Source organism: Scyliorhinus torazame, chromosome 6 (genome assembly GCF_047496885.1).
Source record: "Scyliorhinus torazame isolate Kashiwa2021f chromosome 6, sScyTor2.1, whole genome shotgun sequence".
Taxonomy (NCBI): Eukaryota; Metazoa; Chordata; class Chondrichthyes; order Carcharhiniformes; family Scyliorhinidae; genus Scyliorhinus; species Scyliorhinus torazame.
Window position 1 is genome coordinate 53,132,065 of NC_092712.1, and position 22,031 is coordinate 53,154,095.

At 46.3% G+C, this 22,031-nt stretch overlaps 1 protein-coding gene across 2 annotated transcripts in view; it reads left to right on the plus strand.

Moving 5' to 3' along the window:
• Window positions 1-22,031, plus strand: part of rbm33a (RNA binding motif protein 33a) — a 342,024-nt gene that overhangs the window by 9,469 nt on the left and 310,524 nt on the right. The gene's annotated exons all lie outside the window — the stretch shown is intronic.

Here is a 22,031-nt window from a genome sequence, read left to right on the forward strand (position 1 = left end):
TACACCCTGCTAGAGCGACTGCTGCTTCCGGATGTGGAAGGGGAGGTAAGAATTGGGGATATATACAAGTGGCTGGGGGAGCAGGGAGGCGAGCGGGTGGTGAAGATCAAGGTGAAATGGGAAGCGGAGTTGGGAGGGGAGATCAATTGGGAAGTATAGAGTGAGGCACTGCGTAGGGTAAACGGGACCACCTCTTGTGCAAGGGTGAGCCTGATACAGTTGAAGGTGGTGCACCGGGTGCATATGACTTGAGCGAGAATTAGTTGGTTCTTTCAGGGGGTAGCAGATGAATGTGAGAGGTGTGGGTGGGGGCCAGCCAATCACGCGGACATGTTTTGGGGTTGCGGAAAATTGGGAAGATTCTGGGCGGGAGAGTTCACGGTCTTAGCCAGGACAGTGAAGGAGGAGATGGATATGGATCTTTAGGTGGCGATATTTGGGGTTTCAGAGAAGCCGGAACTCATGGAGTGGAGGATGGCCGATGTCGTGGCCTTCGCCTCTCTAATTGCACGGTGGCGAATTTTACTGGAGTGGCGGTCGGCATCGCCATGGGGGTAGCGGCTTGGTTGGATGACCTGTACGACTTCCTGCGGTTGGAGAAGATAAAGTATGAGTTATGGGGCTCTGCAGGGGGGGTTTGAGAAAAGGTGGGGGATGTTTGTGACCGTATTTGGGTGAGGAGGTTATTTGCTGTAACGTGTTTTGATACATGTTTGTAATAAAATATATTTTTAAAAAAATAAAATAAACAAATCAAACCACTGAGGTTCTTCTTCAGCCTGAAGAAGATCTCCTTAACCAGGGGAAAAAGCAAATTACTGCGGATGCTGGAATCTGAAACCAAAAGAGCAAATGCTGGAAAATCTCAGCAGGTCTGGCAGCATCTGTAAGGAGAGAAAAGAGCTAACGTTTCGAGTCCAGGTGACTCTTTGTCAAAGCTCTTTGACTTTCCAGCATTTTCTCTTTTGGTCTCCTTAACCAGTGAACCATGTAGGCAGTGCAATCTTTGGGGCACGCACTCAGCTGCAGCGAATATAATCTGTCTTTATCCCTGTATAGCCCCTTACTACACTACAATATTGCTTTCTGCTCCCTCAATTTGCCTGGTTCCTGTAGCATGTGCTGAGGTCAATTTGCTCATCCTCCTATTTGGGGAAATTAAGATTAAAAAACAAAGTAAAGCAGGGAGTTTATTGGAAGCAGGCGCCTGAAGAAGTGAGGAGATGTGAATTCACCATCAGTGGAAATCAAATAATTTACATACATAGCTCGAGAAAACAATGGGCTATAGAGGTGGTAGCTTCAAAGTGGGAAGATCAAGAAATGAACACGTACCTGTGAAAAGGCAACTCCACAGGGTGCATCATGTCAAAGCGAAAGAAATAGTATAACTGGAGAACACCAACTAAGGTAAAGAGAGAGATGGCTAACATCAGAACTTGCAGTAGTTGCAAATGTACTTGCCTGAAAGAAGCATCCTTTTTCAGCCTTCGGTGAACCTGAAGACTATTTACCAGACGTGGCCACCTTCACCTAGTTGTGGTAATTATTTGTTGGGTTCAGCTCAGGATTATTTAAAATTGGATGTTGTTTGGGAAAAGGGGTGTCTCCGAGTTCAGTTGAACATAGGTTTGGGTACCAAGGGATAGTATAATGTAAAATTGTGTGTATAGTCATCAGTCTAAAATTTCAGTGTTTTCTAGTCTTTCTTGTGTGTTTTTGTCAGTTAAGTTAATAAATATTCTTTATTAATTGTTCACACAATTAATCTGATGGGATTTGGGATACCCTCACATTTAACATGTGGTTCGTAATATCCACACAAGCTGCAAGAACCACAAGCCTGTTGGGAAATTTCAAGGGCTGAGGTTACTCCCATTGCTGCTTTCTGGATCCCCATGCCTGCCTCACTCATAGTCACGCTATCCTGTCTCTGACCATGGACCAAATCGGAATTACAGTTAGTGGAGTGACTGTCTCCTGTGAACAAGTGTCCAGGTAACTCTCCTTCCATGAGTCATTGCTGTGTTCGAAAGTTCTTTTTTAAATTTCTCCAATAAAGGGGCAATTTAACTTGGCTAATCTACCTACCCTGCATATTTTTGAGTTGTGAGGGTGAGACCCAAGCAGGCACAGGGAGAATGTACAAATTCCACACTGACAGTGACCCAGGGCCGGGATCAAACCCGGGTCCTCTGTGCCATGAGGCAGCAGTGCTAACCACTGAGCCAGAGTGTAACCCTGTGTTATTGTCACGTGTACCGAGGTGCAGTGAAAAGTACTTTTCTGCGATGTCATGCAAGAGTGCCTTTAAGAAATGGACGTGTAAGCAATGTACCTTTAAGAAAACAGTGGGTGGGGCTGGGCTTTAGGTCAGCCATTTTGCAGGTTTTTAGTTTCAGTTTTAAAATGCAGTGTCTGTGTGTTTCCAGAGAGCTGCAAGTTTTGCAGTTTGGTTTTGCTGAGAGCAGCTGAAAAGTGCCTGACTGGTTTTGCTGAGAGCAGTTTAAAAGTAGAAAGCCAGCTTGTGACAGGCTCTGCTATTTTACAGAAAATATATATATCCTTTAACCTGATGTGATACTGTTTAAAGGTGTTAAGCCTCTTGGAAGTTTGAAGGATCATTTTAAGGAATTATTTACTGTTGCAATATTTTCTGAGTTATCTTTGAAGTAAGGGGTGTTAAGAGATCCAGTGTTTATTTAAGATGTTAAGTTGAGTTCATGGAATAAACAGTGTTTTGTGTTTAAAAACCCACGTGTCCATAATTGTAATCCACACCTAGGGAAAAAGCCGTGTGCTCGGAAAAGCAACAAATCCATTAAAGGGAGGGGCTGGTTGAACTCCATGATACATTTTGGGGTTCTGAAAAGCCTCGCCCATAACAAACGGGGGGGCTCGTCCGGGATAAAAGTCTTATCTATTGGATTAGCTTTTGTGAACTTAAAGACAGTGAAGGATTGTTGCTTTTCCGGTGTGGTATTTTAGTTTAAGTGGGGAGAGTGTTGTGAACAATGGCTCTTTCAGAGGCTCAGAAGTTTATGGGGATGGAGAATGTCACACGTAGTACTTTATGGGCAGAAACAAAACGCAGACTGTTTGATTTGGCAAGAACATTGCAGTTAACATTACCTGACAAAATGCGAAAAGATGAGGTAATTATGGCGGTGGTTAAGCATTTAAAGTTGCCTGAGATAGAATTTGACTCATTGGAAATGGCAAAAATTCAGTTGCAAATTAAACAAATGGAACATCAGAAAGAATTAAAGCGGCTGGAATACGAGAGTGAGAGAGAGGGAAAAAAAAGAGAAAGAGGAAAAAGAAAAGGAGAGAGAAGAAAGGAGAAAAGAAAGAATAGCCCTAGCAGAACAAAAAGATAAAGAGAGGGAGTTTGAACTTCAGAAAATGGCCATGAAACATGATAATCAGTTAAAATTGGCAGACGTAAAGGGAAACGTACAGTTGGATGATAGTGATGACGATAGTGAGAAAGATCGTCGTAGTCGAAGGCTTGGTGGAAATCTATTTAAATATGTTCAAGCATTGCCAAGGTTTGACGAGAAGGAAGTGGAAGCCTTTTTCATTTCATTTGAGAAGGTAGCTAAACAAATGAAATGGCCACAGGACATGTGGGTGTTACTGATTCAAACAAAGCTGGTAGGTAGAGCTAGTGAAGTGTTTGCATCACTACCGGAGGAGGTATCTGGAACGTATGAGGAGGTGAAGAAATCCACCTTTTTAAAAAAAAATGTTTTTATTCTCCATTTTCACATTTTCCTTCTAAATTTACACCCCATCAACAAATAGTAAACGGTAACAAATATAAAATCAATCCCCTTAACAATACCAACGATCCCATCCTGCCACCACCCCAAACAACGGCCCACCTGTCAATATACGCATCCAATAAAACAAACCCTCCCACGGTGGCAACAAAAAACAAAGGAGAAAAAGAAAAAGGAGTCCGGGACCGCCCATGGTCACCATCGACCTATAGAGTCCACCCCCCCCCCCCCCCCCCCTTTCCAACCTCTGAAAGAGTACCATACCATACATGATACCCAAGAGTTGTAAACCCCCCCCCCCCCCCCCCCCCCCCCCCGTCTCCAACTCCTCCCGTCCACTGCCTCTTGTAAAACTCCTCCCCCTCCTCTCCCCCCCCCCCCCCCCCCCCAACCTTGGTTCCTTCCCCCCCAACCTTCCATCCCGGCTAGACCACTCAGACTCTGTTCTGCCAGGCTCTGATGGCCGCAGCCCCCCCCTGTTCACTGGCCGGCTTAAACCGGCCAGCGTGGAGGCCCCCACCCGGGTCCCTTTCCCCCTTGTCCGGCCCTAGGAAAGCCCAGAAATCCCCTTTTAGCACACAAACCCCGCATATCCACCTACACCCCAAAGAGCCCTCATTTCGAGTGAATGTCCCATCACTTCCCTTGTCCAAATATATACAACATTGGCTCCTTTAGCCCATACACCCGCACGCATGAAACAAAAAAGAAGAAAATACAGTCATGAGGTTACATCGGCACATGGCCATTTCTCAGTTCTGCCACAGTCCTTCTGCCTTCGCAAACTCCTCCGCTGCTTCCGCCGTTCCAAAATAAAAGTCCCTGAGCTTGTAAGTCACCCTCAGCGTCGCTGGATATACAATGCCGCACTGCACCCTGCTAATGTACAGTGCCCTCTTCACCCGGTTGAAGGCAGCCCGCTTCCTCGCCAGCTCCACCGTAAAGTCCTGGTATACACGTACAACAGCTCCAGCCCACTGCACCACCCGCTTCTGCTTGGCCCAGCTCAGGACCTTCTCCTTCACACTGTACCTACGGAAGCACAGAGTCATTACCCTTGGCGGCTCACTCGCCTTTGGTACAGGCCTCCACGACCGATGAGCCCGATCCAGTTCATATTGGAAGGGATCCTCCCCCTCCCCCAATAGTTTTGCCAGCATCGCGGCAAAATACTCAGTCGGCCTCGGTCCTTCAACTCCTTCGGGCAGCCCCACAATCCTCAAATTCTGTCGCCTGGATCTGTTTTCCAGGTCTTCCATTTTTCCTCGCAGATCCTTGTTAATGTCCATCACCTTCCGCATCTCCTTCCCCATCGAGGCAAGTTGATCACCGTGCTGCAATAACGTCTCCTCCACTTCCTTCATCGCCTCCCCTTGCTCTCGCACCTCCGCTACTGCGCTCACCACCGCCTTCGTCACGGGGGAAATCGCCTCCTCCACCAGCACACTCAAACCCTCTCTCATCCCCTTCCTCATTGTCTCCATGTATTTTGTAAACTGGCTTTCGAATTCCGCAGCCATCACCGTAGTTATTTCTTCAGCCGTAAGCAATGCGGCCTCCCCTGGTGCTCCAGCCTCCATTTTCCTTGGTGGCCCCGCGGTGACCTTTCCACTCCCCGACGGCCCTTCAGCTGTTTTCCTTACGGACGTTCTTTTGCTCACCCTTGACATTTTTCTTCTCTGTGCCTTCACTCTGCCGCCTCTGTGCCTTCTCCCTGCTTTTGCCGCCTCCGTGGACCCTGGGATTGGGCTTAAAGCCCTGAAAATGTTGTTCCCGAACGGGAGCCCTCCATTGTGCGGCCGCCTCCCGCCCGCCATCACCGGAAGTCGAAGAAATCCATCTTAAGTGCATATGAGCTAGTGCCTGAAGCTTACAGACAAAGGTTTAGAAATTTAAGGAAAGAATTTGGTCAAACATACATGGAGTTTGAAAGGCTCAGAGTAATTTTGATAGGTGGATAAGGGCTTTGAAAATAGACCAAACGTATGAAGCTCTCAAAGAAATTGTACTTTTGGTGGAGTTTAAAAATTCAATTCCTGACGAAGTGAGAACTCATGTGGAAGAACAGAGGGTTAAAACTGTGAGATTAGCAGCGGAAATGGCAGATGATTATGAATTAGTTCATAAATCAAAGATTGGTTTCCAACATCAGTTTCAGCCGGTGAGGGATAGAAACTGGGGACATGAGAAATACTCAACTGGTAAAAGTAAAGGTGATCTGATGGGAGACAATAAAGACAGTGTACCTCAGATTAAAAAAGAAATCCAGGAGGGTGGAAACGAAATGAAAAGTTACAGATGTTTTCACTGTAATAAACTACGCCATGTAAAGTCACTGTGTTGGTGGTTGAAGAAAAGCACTGGAAAGGCTGATGTGGTAAAACAGGATAAGACAGTGGGGTTTGTTAGAGTGGTAAAGGAAAGCCCAAGGGAAGCGAAGGAGGTGCAAACTATTGTACAGCCTGTTCGAGAAGTAATTGTTAAGAAGGTGCCAGATGTCTTTAAAGAATTTACTTGTGTGGGTATACAGGGGCTAGTCAATCTTTAATAATAAGAGTTGAGGAATTATGTAGTTTGGGAAGAATGTTGCCAGACGTGATGTCTCGGATCGTGTTTTCCGGGTCCTTAAGAGGGAGGGGGAGCAGCCCCAAGTCGTGGTCCACATTGGCACTAACAACATAGGTAGGAAAGGGGACAAGGATGTCAGGCAGGCTTTCAGGGAGCTAGGATGGAAGCTCAGAACTAGAACAACAGAGTTGTTATCTCTGGGTTGTTGCCCGTGCCACGTGATAATGAGATGAGGAATAGGGAGAGAGAGCAATTAAACACGTGGCTACAGGGATGGTGCAGGCCGGAGGGATTCAGATTTCTGGATAACTGGGGCTCTTTCTGGGGAAGGTGGGACCTCTACAGACAGGATGGTCTACATCTGAAGCTGAGGGGCACAAATATCCTTGGGGGAGATTTGTTAGTGCTCTTTGGGGGGGTTAAACTAATGCAGCATGGGCATGGGAACCTGGACTGTAGTTTTAGGGTACGAGAGAATGAGAGTTTCGAGGTCAGGAGCACAGATTTGACGTCGCAGGAGGGGGCCAGTGTTCAGGTAGGTGGTTTGAAGTGTGTCTACTTCAATGCCAGGAGTATACGAAATAAGGTAGGGGAACTGGCAGCATAGGTTGGTACCTGGGACTTCGATGTTGTGGCCATTTCGGAGACATGGATAGAGCAGGGACAGGAATGGATGTTGCATGTTCCGGGGTTTAGGTGTTTTAGTAAGCTCCGAGAAGGAGGCAAAAGAGGGGGAGGTGTGGCGCTGCTAGTCAAGAGCAGTATTACGGTGGCGGAGAGGATGCTAGATGGGGACTCTTCTTCCGAGGTAGTATGGGCTGAGGTTAGAAACAGGAAAGGAGAGGTCACCCTGTTGGGAGTTTTCTATAGGCCTCCAAATAGTTCTAGGGATGTAGAGGAAAGGATGGCGAGGATGATCCTGGATAAGAGCGAAAGTAACAGGGTAGTTATTATGGGAGACTTTAACTTTCCAAATATTGACTGGAAAAGATACAGTTCGAGTACATTAGATGGGTCGTTTTTTGTACAGTGTGTGCAGGAGGGTTTCCTGACACAATATGTTGACAGGCCAACAAGAGGCGAGGCCACGTTGGATTTGGTTTTGGGTAATGAACCTGGCCAGGTGTTGGATTTGGAGGTAGGAGAGCACTTTGGGGACAGTGACCACAATTCGGTGACGTTTACGTTAGTGATGGAAAGGGATAGGCATACACCGCAGGGCAAAAGTTATAGCTGGGGGAAGGGCAATTATCATGTCATTAGACATTAGGTCAGAAGGTGAGAGCATTGAGGGAGAACTAGGGAATAGGGACAGTGTGGCTCTGAGGCAGAGCAGACGGGGAGAAGTTGCTGAACGCAGCGGGTCTGGTGGCCTGAAGTGCATATGTTTTAATGCAAGGAGCATTACGGGTAAGGCAGATGAACTTAGAGCTTGGATTACTACTTGGAACTATGATGTTGTTGCCATTACAGAGACCTGGTTGAGGGAAGGGCAGGATTGGCAGCTAAACGTTCCAGGATTTAGATGTTTCAGGCGGGATAGAGGGGGATGTAAAAGGGGAGGCGGAGTTGCGCTACTTGTTCGGGAGAATATCACAGCTATACTGCGAGAGGACACCTCCGAGGGCAGTGAGGCTATATGGGTAGAAATCAGGAATAAGAAGGGTGCAGTCACAATGTTGGGGGTATACTACAGGCCTCCCAACAGCCAGCGGGAGATGGAGGAGCAGATAGGTAGACAGATTTTGGAAAAGAGTAAAAACAACAGGGTTGTGGGAGACTTCAACTTCCCCAATATTGACTGGGACTCACTTAGTGCCAGGGGCTTAGACGGGGCGGAGTTTGTAAGGAGCATCCAGGAGGGCTTCTTAAAACAATATGTAAACAGTCCAACTAGGGAAGGGGCGGTACTGGACCTGGTATTGGGGAATGAGCCCGGCCAGGTGGTAGATGTTTCAGTAGGGGAGCATTTCGGTAACAGTGACCACAATTCAGTAAGTTTTAAAGTACTGGTGGACAAGGATAAGAGTGGTCCGAGGATGAATGTGCTAAATTGGGGGAAGGCTAATTATAACAATATTAGGCGGGACCTGAAGAACATAGATTGGGGGCGGATGTTTGAGGGCAAATCAACATCTGACATGTGGGAGGCTTTCAAGTGTCAGTTGAAAGGAATACAGGACAGGCATGTTCCTGTGAGGAAGAAAGATAAATACGGCAATTTTCGGGAACCTTGGATGACGAGTGATATTGTAGGCCTCGTCAAAAAGAAAAAGGAGGCATTTGTCAGGGCTAAAAGGCTGGGAACAGACGAAGCCTGTGTGGCATATAAGGAAAGTAGGAAGGAACTTAAGCAAGGAGTCAGGAGGGCTAGAAGGGGTCATGAAAAGTCATTGGCAAATAGGGTTAAGGAAAATCCCAAGGCTTTTTACACGTACATAAAAAGCACGAGGGTAGCCAGGGAAAGGGTTGGCCCACTGAAGGATAGGCAAGGGAATCTATGTGTGGAGCCAGAGGAAATGGGCGAGGTACTAAATGAATACTTTGCATCAGTATTCACCAAAGAGAAGGAATTGGTAGATGTTGAGTCTGGAGAAGGGGGTGTAGATAGCCTGGGTCACATTGTGATCCAAAAAGACGAGGTGTTGGGTGTCTTAAAAAATATTAAGGTAGATAAGTCCCCAGGGCCGGATGGGATCTACCCCAGAATACTGAAGGAGGCTGGAGAGGAAATTGCTGAGGCCTTGACAGAAATCTTTGGATCCTCGCTGTCTTCAGGGGATGTCCCGGAGGACTGGAGAATAGCCAATGTTGTTCCTCTGTTTAAGAAGGGTAGCAAGGATAATCCCGGGAACTACAGGCCGGTGAGCCTTACTTCAGTGGTAGGGAAATTACTGGAGAGAATTCTTCGAGACAGGATCTACTCCCATTTGGAAGCAAATGGACGTATTAGTGAGAGGCAGCACGGTTTTGTGAAGGGAAGGTCGTGTCTCACTAACTTGATAGAGTTTTTCGAGGAGGTCACTAAGATGATTGATGCAGGTAGGGCAGTAGATGTTGTCTATATGGACTTCAGTAAGGCCTTTGACAAGGTCCCTCATGGTAGACTAGTACAAAAGGTGAAGTCACACGGGATCAGGGGTGAACTGGCAAGGTGGATACAGAACTGGCTAGGCCATAGAAGGCAGAGGGTAGCAATGGAGGGATGCTTTTCTCATTGGAGGGCTGTGACCAGTGGTGTTCCACAGGGATCAGTGCTGGGACCTTTGCTCTTTGTAGTTATATAAATGATTTGGAGGAAAATGTAACTGGTCTGATTAGTAAGTTTGCAGACGACACAAAGGTTGGTGGAATTGCGGATAGCGATGAGGACTGTCTGAGGATACAGCAGGATTTAGATTGTCTGGAGACTTGGGCGGAGAGATGGCAGATGGAGTTTAATCCGGACAAATGTGAGGTAATGCATTTTGGAAGGGCTAATGCAGGTAGGGAATATACAGTGAATGGTAGAACCCTCAAGAGTATTGAAAGTCAAAGAGATCTAGGAGTACAGGTCCACAGGTCATTGAAAGGGGCAACACAGGTGGAGAAGGTAGTCAAGGCATACGGCATGCTTGCCTTCATTGGCCGGGGCATTGAGTATAAGAATTGGCAAGTCATGTTGCAGCTGTATAAAACCTTAGTTAGGCCACACTTGGAGTATAGTATTCAATTCTGGTCGCCACACTACCAGAAGGATGTGGAGGCTTTAGAGAGGGTGCAGAAGAGATTTACCAGAATGTTGCCTGGTATGGAGGGCATAAGCTATGAGGAGCGATTGAATAAACTCGGTTTGTTCTCACTGGAACGAAGGAGGTTGAGGGGCGACCTGATAGAGGTATACAAAATTATGAGGGGCATAGACAGAGTGGATAGTCAGAGGCTTTTCCCCAGGGTAGAGGAGTCAATTACTAGGGGGCATAGGTTTAAGGTGAGAGGGGCAAAGTTTAGAGTAGATGTACGAGGCAAGTTTTTTACGCAGAGGGTAGTGGGTGCCTGGAACTCACTACCGGAGGAGGTAGTGGAAGCAGGGACGATAGGGACATTTAAGGGGCATCTTGACAAATACATGAATAGGATGGGAATAGAAGGATACGGACCCAGGAAGTGTAGAAGATTGTAGTTTAGTCGGGCAGTATGGTCGGCACGGGCTTGGAGGGCCGAAGGGCCTGTTCCTGTGCTGTACATTTCTTTGTTCTTTGTTTGACGTGAATTGGGGGGGATAGGTTGGAAAAGTAGGCTGCAAGTGTTGGGCACACTGGATAAGTGGAGCTTGTTCAAGGATCAGCTACTGCGTGTTCTTGATAAGTACGTACCGGTCAGGCAGGGAGGAAGGCGTCGAGCGAGGGAACCGCGGTTTACCAAAGAAGTGGAATCTCTTGTTAAGAGGAAGAAGGAGGCCTATGTGAAGATGAGGTGTGAAGTTTCAGTTGGGGCGATGGACAGTTACAAGGTAGCGAGGAAGGATCTAAAGAGAGAGCTAAGACGCGCAAGGAGGGGACATGAGAAGTATTTGGCAGGTAGGATCGAGGAAAACCCAAAAGCTTTCTATAGGTATGTCAGGAATAAGCGAATGACTAGGGTAAGAGTAGGACCAGTCAAGGACAGGGATGGGAAGCTGTGTGTGGAGTCTGAAGAGATCGGCGAGATACTAAATGAATATTTTTCATCAGTATTCACTCAGGAAAATGATCATGTTGTGGAGGAGAATGCTGAGACCCATGCTATTAGAATAGATGGCATTGAGGTACGTAGGGAAGAGGTGTTGGCAATTCTGGACAGGCTGAAAATAGATAAGTCCCCGGGGCCTGATGGGATTTATCCTAGGATTCTCTGGGAGGCCAGGGAAGAGATTGCTGGACCTTTGGCTTTGATTTTTATGTCATCATTGGCTACAGGAATAGTGCCAGAGGACTGGAGGATAGCAAATGTGGTCCCTTTGTTCAAAAAGGGGAGCAGAGACAACCCCGGCAACTATAGACCAGTGAGCCTCAAGTCTGTAGTGGGTAAAGTCTTGGAGGGGATTATAAGAGACAAGATTTATAATCATCTAGATAGGAATAATATGATCAGGGATAGTCAGCATGGCTTTGTGAAGGGTAGGTCATGCCTCACAAACCTTATCGAGTTCTTTGAGAAGGTGACTGAACAGGTAGACGAGGGTAGAGTAGTAGATGTGGTGTTTATGGATTTCAGTAAAGCGTTTGATAAGGTTCCCCACGGTAGGCTATTGCAGAAAATACGGAGGCTGGGGATTGAGGGTGATTTAGAGATGTGGATCAGAAATTGGCTAGCTGAAAGAAGACAGAGGGTGGTGGTTGATGGGAAATGTTCAGAATGGAGTTCAGTTCCAAGTGGCGTACCACAAGGATCTGTTCTGGGGCCGTTGCTGTTTGTCATTTTTATCAATGACCTAGAGGAAGGCGCAGAAGGGTGGGTGAGTAAATTTTCAGACGACACTAAAGTCGCTGGTGTTGTCGACAGTGTGGAAGGATGTAGCAGGTTACAGAGGGACATGGATAAGCTGCAGAGCTGGGCTGAGAGGTGGCAAATGGAGTTTAATATAGAGAAGTGTGAGGTGATTCACTTTGGAAGGAATAACATGAATGCGGAATATTTGGCTAATGGTAAAGTTCTTGGAAGTGTGGATGAGCAGAGGGATCTAGGTGTCCATGTACATAGATCCCTGAAAGCTGCCACCCAGGTTGATAGGGTTGTGAAGAAGGCCTATGGAGTGTTGGCCTTTATTGGTAGAGGGATTGAGTTCCGGAGTCAGGAGGTCGTGTTGCAGCTGTACAAAACTCTGGTACGGCCGCATTTGGAGTATTGCGTACAGTTCTGGTCACCGCATTATTGGAAGGACGTGGAGGCTTTGGAGCGGGTGCAGAGGAGATTTACCAGGATGTTGCCTGGTATGGAGGGAAAATCTTATGAGGAAAGGCTGATGGACTTGAGGTTTTTGTTGGAGAGAAGAAGGTTAAGAGGAGACTTAATAGAGGCATACAAAATGATCAGGGGGTTAGATAGGGTGGACAGTGAGAGCCTTCTCCCGCAGATGGAAATGGCTGGCACGAGGTGACATAGCTTTAAACTCAGGGGTAATAGATATAGGACAGAGGTCAGAGGTAGGTTCTTTACGCAAAGAATGGTGAGGCTGTGGAATGCCCTACCTGCAACAGTAGTGAACTCGCCAACATTGAGGGCATTTAAAAGTTTATTGGATAAGCATATGGATGATAATGGCATAGTGTAGGCTGGATGGCTTTTGTTTCGGTGCAACATCGTGGGCCGAAGGGCCTGTACTGCGCTGTATCGTTCTATGTTCTAAAAGTTGGTGATCTGTGGAATTCAGGGTGAGAGGAGTAGCGTTCCATTATATAAGGTAAGGTTGGAAAGTCCAGTGAAGGGTGGTGAAGTGGTAATAGGAGTAATAGATGAACTATCTTGTCCAGGAATAGAATTTATCTTGGGTAATGATATAGCTGGATCGCAGGTGGGAGTGATGCCTACTGTGGTTGATAAGCCAGTGGAAAATCAGACAACTTAAGGGTTGAAGGACGAATATCCTGGGATTTTTCCAGATGGTGTAGTAACAAGGTCACAAAGTCACAGGTTAAGACAAGAGGAGAAATCAAAGGGTAAAGATTAAGTTGAAGTGCAATTATCAGAAACTATTTTTGATCAGATGGTTGAAAAAGAATAGGTGGAGGATGAGGCGGATATTTTTAGTTCAGGAAAATTGGCGGAGTTACAACAGAAAGATGTAGAAATAAAACGTATATATCAGAAAGCATATACGGAGGAGGGATCTGAGAGTATACCAGAGTGTTATTACCGTAAAAATGATGTCTTGATGAGAAAATGGAGACCTGTACACATGCAGGCGGATGAAAAGTGGGCAAAAGTTCATCAAGTAGTATTGCCGGTAGGGTATAAAAAGGAGGTGTTGCGAGTTTCACATGAGGTACCAGTGGGAGGTCATTTGGGAATAAGGAAAACTCAAGCTAAAATCCACAAACATTTTTATTGGCCTGTACTACATAAAGATGTCGTTAAATTTTGTCAATCGTGTCACACATGTCAAGTGATAGGGAAACCTCAAGCAGTGACAAAATCAGCGTCATTAATACCCATTCCAGCATTTGATGAACCTTTTACAAGGGTCCTAATCGATTGTGTAGGACCGCTTCCTAAAACAAAACGTGGGAATCAATATCTTTTGACTGCAATGGATGTGTCTACTAGGTTTCCAGAGGCCATTCCAGTACGTAATATTACAGCTAAAAGGATTGTGGAGGAGTTACTTAAATTCTTTACTAGATATGGACTACCCACAGAAATTCAATCGGATCAAGGAACGAATTTTAGGTCAAAGTTATTGAAAGAAGTTATGGATAGCTCAGGAATAAAACAGTTGAAATCAACTGCGTACCATCCAGAATCGCAGGGAGCATTAGAAAGGTGGCATTAGACATTAAAGACAATGTTGAGGGCGTATTGTCAAGATTATCCAGAGGATTGGGATAAAGGGATCCCATTCTTATTGTTTGCAATTAGGGATGCACCAAATGAGTCTACCAAATTTGGTCCTTTTGAACTAATTTTTGGTCATGAGGTAAGAGGACCACTTAAATTGATTAAGGAAAAATTGGTGGGTGAGAAATCGGAAATTACACTACTGGATTACGTGTCAAATTTTTGGGAACGATTAAATAGAGCAGATTGGCTGGACAACGTTTGAAAGTTGCACAAAATGTGATGAAATGGATAGCAGACAAGAAATCCAAAGTTTGTAGTTTTGCCAGTGGGGATAAAGTTTTAGTGTTGTTCCTAGTGGTAGGGGAGCCGTTAAAAGCTAGGTTTTGTGGACCGTATCAGATTGAAAGGAAATTAAGTGAGGTGAATTATGTGGTTAAAAACACCAGATAGAAGGAAGACTCACCGCGTGAATGTCATGTGAATATGCTTAAAAGGTATTTTGAAAGGGAAGGAGAGAAAAAGGAGGTTTTAATGATTCTAACTCAAAGTGACGAACCAAATCCAGATGACTGAATTTGACATACCTCAAATTAAATTGGAAAATGAGGATGTTCTTAAAAATTGGAATGAATTGTTAAGTTACCTTCCAGAGGAAAAACGAACTGACCTGAAAGAGTTATTGATATCACACGGGCAAGTTTGTAGAGATAAATTGGGAAGTACTAAAATGGCTATACATGATGTAGATGTGGGAAATGCTGTTCCGATCAAACAACATACATATAGACTTAACGCTTTAAAATTGGCACAGGTTAACAGAGAGATTGAGAGTATGCTGAAGAATGGCATAATTGAAGTGGGTTGCAGCCAATGGAGCTCACCCATAGTGATGGTACCTAAACCAGCTGGTACCCAACGGTTGTGTGTTGACTATAGAAAGGTTAATGCAGTTACAAGAATGGACTTTCATCGTATCCCACGTTTGGAGGATTGCATTGAGAAAGTGGGACAATCCGCTTCTATTTCCAAATTGGATTTACTGAAAGGTTACTGGCAAGTACCATTATCTGAAAGGGCGAAGGAAATTTAAGCTTTTGTGACTCCAGATGGTATATACCAGTTCAAAGTTATGCCATTTGGCATGAAAAATGCCCCAGCAACATGTCAGCGATTAACTAATACAGTCGTTTCAGGATTACCCAATTGTGTTGGATACATCGACGATCTGGTAGTTTTCAGCCAGACATGGAAAGAACATTTAAAACATCTGATGGAGTTATTCGATCGACTTCAGGAGGCGGGTTTGGTGATAAACCTAGCCAAAAACGAATTTGGAAAAGCCCAAGTCACTTTCCTTGGCCATACAATCGGACAGGGTCGACTGGTCCCACGGGATGTGAAAACAAAGGTTATTGGGGAGTTTCCGATACCCTCGACACGACGGGAAATAATGCGATTTCTTGGTATGAGTGGATGTTACCGGAACTGTACCAAAATTTAGCAGTATGGTCGCTCTACTGACGGACTTGCTCAAGAAGCGTAACAAATTCCAGTGGACAGCGGAGTGTCAACAGGCATTTGACGGCCGGAAGGCTGTGTTAACCACTGCTCCTGTGTTCGTCATTCCAGATTATACCAAACCCTTCAAAGTGGCTGTGGATGTGGGCGTAGGTGCGGTGCTTCTACAAGACGACGACAAAGGGCTAGAGCGGCCTGTTGGTTATTTTTCAAAGAAATTGAATTCTCACCAGAAAGTATTAGACGATTGAGAAGGAGAATTTGAGTTTGGAGCTGGCTTTGCAACATTTTCACATTCATGTGACCAGCAATCCATCTGACACCATTATATATACGGATCGTATTCCTTTGACGTTTTTGGAGCGATTCCGGAATAACAATGCAAGGCTGTTTTGCCGGAGTTTGTTATTACAGCCATTTCATTTTAAAATAATACATGTGGCAGGACGGGAAAATGTGATAGCCGATGCTTTGTCACGATTGTGATCAATTGAGAAGGATTTCGGTTGGAGGAAGAAGAACAAAAAAACATGGACTATATTATTATACTTGTTTGCATGTGCTGTTTTTTTTAAAAAAAACGAAAAAGTATATTTACTGTGTACATTTCTTAGTCGATGGTGCAAAGGTGAAAAATGAAACCATCTTGAAGTTGATGGTTTATTTATTATTTTCTTGGGGGGAGGTGTCATGCAAGAGTGCCTTTAAGAAATGGATGTGTAAGCAATGTACCTTTAAGAAAACAGTGATGTCAGAGTGGGTGGGGCTGGGCTTTAGATCAGCCATTTTGCAGACTTTTAGTTTCAGTTTTAATAAGCAGTGTCTGTGTTTTTTCAGAGAGCTGATTGTTTTGCAGTTTGGTTTTGCTGAGAGCAGCTAAAAAGTGCCTTGCTGGTTTTGCTGAAAGCAGTTTAAAAGTAGAAAGCCAGTTTGCGACAGTCTCTGCCATTCTACAGAAAAAAAAAATATCCTTTAACCTGATGTGATACTGTTTAAAGGTGTTAAGCCTCGTGGAAGTTTGAAGGATCATTTTAAGGAATTATTTACTGTTGCAATATTTTCTGAGTTATCTTTGAAGTAACGGGTGTTAAGAGATCCAGTGTTTATTTAAGATGTTAAGTTGAGTTCATGGAATAAACAGTGTTTTGTGTTTAAAAACCCACGTGTCCATAATTGTAATCCACACCTAGGGAAAAAGCCGTGTGCTCGGAAAAGCAACAAACATCAAAGGCAGAGGTTGGTTGAACTCCATGATACATTTTGGGGTTCTGAAAAGCCTTGCCCGTAACAGCGAGCAGCTCAACAGATCATTAAGTTCATGAAAAGAAAAGGAAATAAAAGAAACTACAAAATAGGTCAACACAAGGTACACATTGTAACCACATCATTCCGGCATCGGGTGAAGCATACGGGTGTAGTGTTAATTAGGCCAATCCATAAGAGGGTCGTTTAGGAGTCTGGCAACAGCGGGGAAGAAGCTGTTTTTGAGTCTGTGCGTGTTCTCAGACTTTTGTATCTCCTGCCTGATAGAAGGAGTTGGAAGAGTGAGTGAGCAGGGTGGGAGGGATTTTTGATTATGCTGCCTGCTTTCCCCAGGCAGCGGGAGGTGTAGATGGAGTTAATGGATAGGAGGCAGGTTCGTGTGATGGACTGTGCTGTGTTCACGACTCTCTGAAGTTTCTTGCAGTCTTGGGCCGAACAGTTGCCATACCAGGCTGTGATGCAGCCAGATAGGATGCTTTCTATGGCGCATCTGTAAAAGTTGGTAAGAGTTAATGTGGATATGCCAAATTTCCTTAGTTTCCTGAGGAAGTATAGGTGCTGCTGTGCTTCCTTGATGGTAGCGTCGACGTGGGTGGATAAGGACAGATTTTTGGAGATGTGTACCCCATGGAACATGAAGCTGCTAACCATCTCTACCTCGGTCCCGTTGATGCTGACAGTGGTGTGCACAGTACTTTGCTTCCTGAAGTCAATGACCAGCTCTTCAGCTTTGTTGGCATTGAAGGATAGATTGTTGTCGCTGCACCATTCCACGAGGTTCTCTGTCTCCCCCCTGTATGACTCGTCGTTATTCGAGATCCGGTCCACTATGGTTGTATCGTCAGCAAACTTGTAGATGGAGTTGGAACCAAATTTTGCCACGGTCATATATGTACAGGGAGTATAGTAGAGGGCTATGTCTGCAGCCTTGCGTGGCCCCGGTATTGAGGACTATTGTGGAGGTGTTGTTTATTCTTACTGATTGTGGTCTGTGCGTCAGAAAGCTGAGGATCCAGTTGTAGAGTGAGGAGCCAAGTCCTAGGTTTTGGAGCTTTGATATGAGCTTGGCTGGGATTATGGTGTTGAAGATGGAGCTGTAGTCAATAAATAGGAGACTGATGTAGGAGCCTTTGTTGTCGAGATGCTCTTGGGATGAGTGTAGGGCCAGGGAGACTGCGTCTGCTGTGGACCGATTGCGGCGGTATGCGAATTGCAGTGGATCAAGGCATTCTGGGAGTATGGAGGTGATGCGCTTCATGACCAACCTATCGACTGAAGTCGGGGCCACCGGACGGCAGTCATTGAGGCACGTTGCCTGGTTCTTTTTTGGCACCGGTATGATGGTGGTCTCCTTGAAGCAGATGGGGCCCTCGGAGCGGAGTAGGGACAGGTTAAAGATGTCCACAAACACAGCTGGTCCGCGCAGGCTCTAAGCGCATGACCAGGGATCCCGTCCGGACCCATTGCCTTCCGAGGGTTCACTTTCAGGAAGGCTGATTTAACTTGGAAGCTCTGATGGTGGGTTGGGCGTGTTATGGGCTGCTGTGGCACTTGACAGCGGATTGTTGGTTTCCTGCTCAAACCGAGCATAGAATGCATTGAGTTCATCGGGGTGGGGTGCGCTGCTGCTGGAGATACTGCTCTGTTTCACTTTGTAGCCCGTTACGTTCTTTAGGCCTTGCCACAACCGCCGAGAGTCTGTAACGCTAGTCTGTGACTCTAGCTTCGTCTAATATTCTCTCTTGGCATCTTGGGTGTCTTTGCGGAGGTCGGACCTGGATTTCTTGGATAGGTTAGGGTCGCCTGACTTGGAACGCCTCAGACCTGTCCTTCAGTAGGGAGTCCATCTCTGGTTTGAGCCATGGTTTCCGGTTGGGAAATGTACGTACTGCTTTTTTGGGCACGCGATCATCAACACATTTGCTCTTGAAGTCTGTGACGGTGGTGGCATACTCATTTAATTTGGTCGCTGAGTCCTTAAATATGGACCAGCCCACTGTCTCTCAGCAGTCTGGTCTGTTTTCTCAGACCAGCACTGCACGACCTTCTTAGCTGGATTCTCCAACTTGAGTTTCTGCTTGTATCCTGGGAGAAGGAGCACCGTCTTATGATCTGATTTTCCAAAGTGCGATCGCGGCATGGAACGGTAGGCGCCCTTGATTTTTGAATAGCAGTGGTCAAGAGTGTTGTCGCCCCTGGTGGGACAGGAGATGTGATGGTGGAATTTTGGCAGTGCACTCTTGAGGTTGTCCTTGTTGAAGTCGCCGGCCACGATGAACAAGGCCTCCTGGTGTTCTGTTTGTAATTGTGTACAGTTCGTCCAGCGCCGCCTTCACTTCTGCCTGGTGTGGGATGTAGACAGCTGTGATAATGGCTGACGTGTACTCAGGTGGAAGATAGTATGGGCGGCACTTCACGGTCAGGCATTCCAGATCATGGAAGCAGAAGGTCGCAAGGGTTGCCACATCCAAGCCCGAGGAGGAGTTGATGAGGAGACAAACCCCTCCACCCTTCGCTTTGCCTGATGACGCGGTGCGGTCTGCCCGATGAATTGAGAAGCCTTCAGGCTGTATGGCACAGTCCGGTGAAGTGGGGGTGAGCCACGTCAGTGAAACAGAGCACAGAGCAGTCTCTCACTCCCCTCTTGAGAGGTAAATCTAGCATTAAGTTCATCCAGCTTGTTTTCGATCGCTTGGACATTTGTCAGGAGTATGCTGGGGAGTCTTGAAACTGCGTTGCTTCAGTCTCACCTGTAGACTGCCCCATTTCCCTCGCTTCCTCGGTCGGCGGCTGCACTGGATGGTCCCGGGATCCGATGGGAGAAGTCAGCCCTTGTGGAAGGTAGGTGGTAGGAGCCGGGGCGCTAGCGGGGACCAGGCCGCTGGTTACGTTTCCAGGGTCATGTCTGGCAGGATGCCGGGCGCAGGTTGTGTTTTTGGCGTTGCTGGGGGAGCATGTTTGCGATCCGCTCGGGTCCCGGCATTCTGCGAGCACGACAATGCCTTGTGGCGCGTTCGGGTTGTCGCGCGGGGTCTCCACCGTTTCAGGGGTCCTGGGTCGCAGGCAGGATTGGCTGCGTCCCGTGTTCTGTTCCCTCCTAGGGCGCTCCTGTGGCCGTGTCTTGGGAGTAGGGCCAGTGGGGCCTCCACGTGGGTTTTTCTCTCCTCCGTCTCCAGGTAGGTTGGATTGCTGGGCGGGCCTCTCTGAGTCAAGTTGAGCCGGGTCTCGTGGTCGGGGGGCCGGGTCTGGAGCTCTGGCGGTCTGGAGGCTGGCGTCAGTTCTTCGCCCGGGTCGGGCGCTCCGAGGTCCGGGTTGGGTCCAAATCGAGGTCGGGGCCTCACTTCCGGTTTGAGCCTCATCCGCTTCCAGGTCAGGTTGGGTCGTCTTGGGTGCATCCAGGTCAGGTCGAGTCGGGTCAAAAGGTCTCCGCGGGCCTCGGAGGATGTTCAAACCTGCAAGGTAGGATAACAAAGGTTAGTAATAATGTTAGTCCAAAAATTAAATTGTGAAAGATTAGAACGAGTACAAGTTAAGTGAAAAGAGGTTCTGATGGAACTTCAGCTCAAGAGTTTTTGAGCCAAAGGCACTTGGTGCAGATGTGGTTGCTGTGGATCACAGTGCTGTTCACCAGCTGCCACTGCGGCAACACATCACTTGCCGTATCTCTGTATTTTGTTCAAGTAATTGGGGTCTTAAGTTTTGAAATATCACTCCGGGATTATTTGCAGTGACATCAATTACTTTAATGAAGGTAAGGTATAAATTTAATACAGTACTTGTATTTCCCCAGTCCTCATTTAAATTAGTGCCTGAGTTCAGAAAATCCATCACACGAACCTGCTTCCTATCCATTGACTCCATCTACACCTCCCACTGCCTGGGGAAAGCGGGCAGCATAATCAAAGACCCCTCCCACCCGGTTTACTCCTTCCAACTTATTCCATCAGGCAGGAGATACTAAAGTCTGGGAACACGCACAAACAGCCTCAAAAACAGTTTCTTCCCCGCTGTTATCAGACTCCTAAATGACCCTCTTATGGACTGACCTGATTAATACTACAGTCCTGTATGCTTCACCCGATGCCGGTGTTTATTGTGTACCTTGTGTTGCCCTATTATGTATTTTCTTTTATTTCCTTCCCTTTTCATGTACTTGATGATCTGTTGAGCTGCTTGCAGAAAAATACCTTGGTACACGTGACAATAAACAAAATCCAAAATAAACTTAAAACTCAAACCAATCACTGACCCACTCACCAGGCCTCACTTCTCCAATATTGTCGTCTCTCCTTCCCCTTTTGGACTAAAACACCAGAAAAGCACCTCTTCCCTCACAACACCGACTTCCCATTGGCACTCTGTGCTGTTCTCTGCATTAGTAAAAGCCTCCTGTATTTATACTCGCAAGTCAGCACCTGCTGAATAGGTAACCAGTTCTAACTATAATAATCTTTATTGTCACCCAATTAACAGGGGCAGCATGGTAGCACAGTTGCTTCACAGCTCCAGGGTCCCACGTTCGATTCCCGGCTTGGGTCACTGTCTGTGCGGAGTCTGCACGTTCGCCCCGTGTGTGTGTGTGGGTTTCCTCGGGGTGCTCCGGTTTCCTGCCACAGTCCAAAGATGTGCAGGTTAGGTGGATTGGCTGTGATAAATTGTCCTTCGTGTCCGGTTATGTGGGGTTACTGGGTTATGGGGATAGGGTGGATACGTGGGCTTGGGTAGGGTGCTCTTTCCAAGGGCCGGTGCAGACTCGATGGGCCGAATGGCTTCCTGCACTGAAAATTCTATGATTCTCTGAATTAAATGTGCAGATGCCACAAACAAAGGAACTTTTAATCCTATTTGTAGAGTTCAGTTGAAGTTAGCTAACTCCGGGCAGACTGGGAATAATACTCGTCATATTGATCAGTCTGACCGAGCCTTCAACCACCTGGTAGAGTTCAGCTATTAATTTTGATTCCAGTTCATCATAAAATGATGGCAAGCAGCAGGAAGTATTGCAACGAGAACTGTGAAAACTCTCTCTGTCTGTGTGTCTCTCGCTTTCTGTCTGTGTGTCTCACTCTCTGTTTGTGTGTCTCTCACTCTGTGTCTCTCTGACTCTGTTTTTTTTCAACTACATGTTAGTTAAGGTTAAGTTAAATCTTTAATGCAGAAACTTGATTTTATGCATTGATTGGTGAAGCTGCTGTTCTCTATTCTGCATGTGATCAAAGACGAAGTGTGAAAAACTGCACAGCAGCATAATTTTCTGGGACACTGTTGCTTACATTAGAGTTGGTATCAAGTTGCAAATTGTTGCTACTGTGTTATGTCGGGGCTTTTCACAACAGCTTCATTGCAGTGTTAATGTAAGCCTACTTGTGACAAAGATCA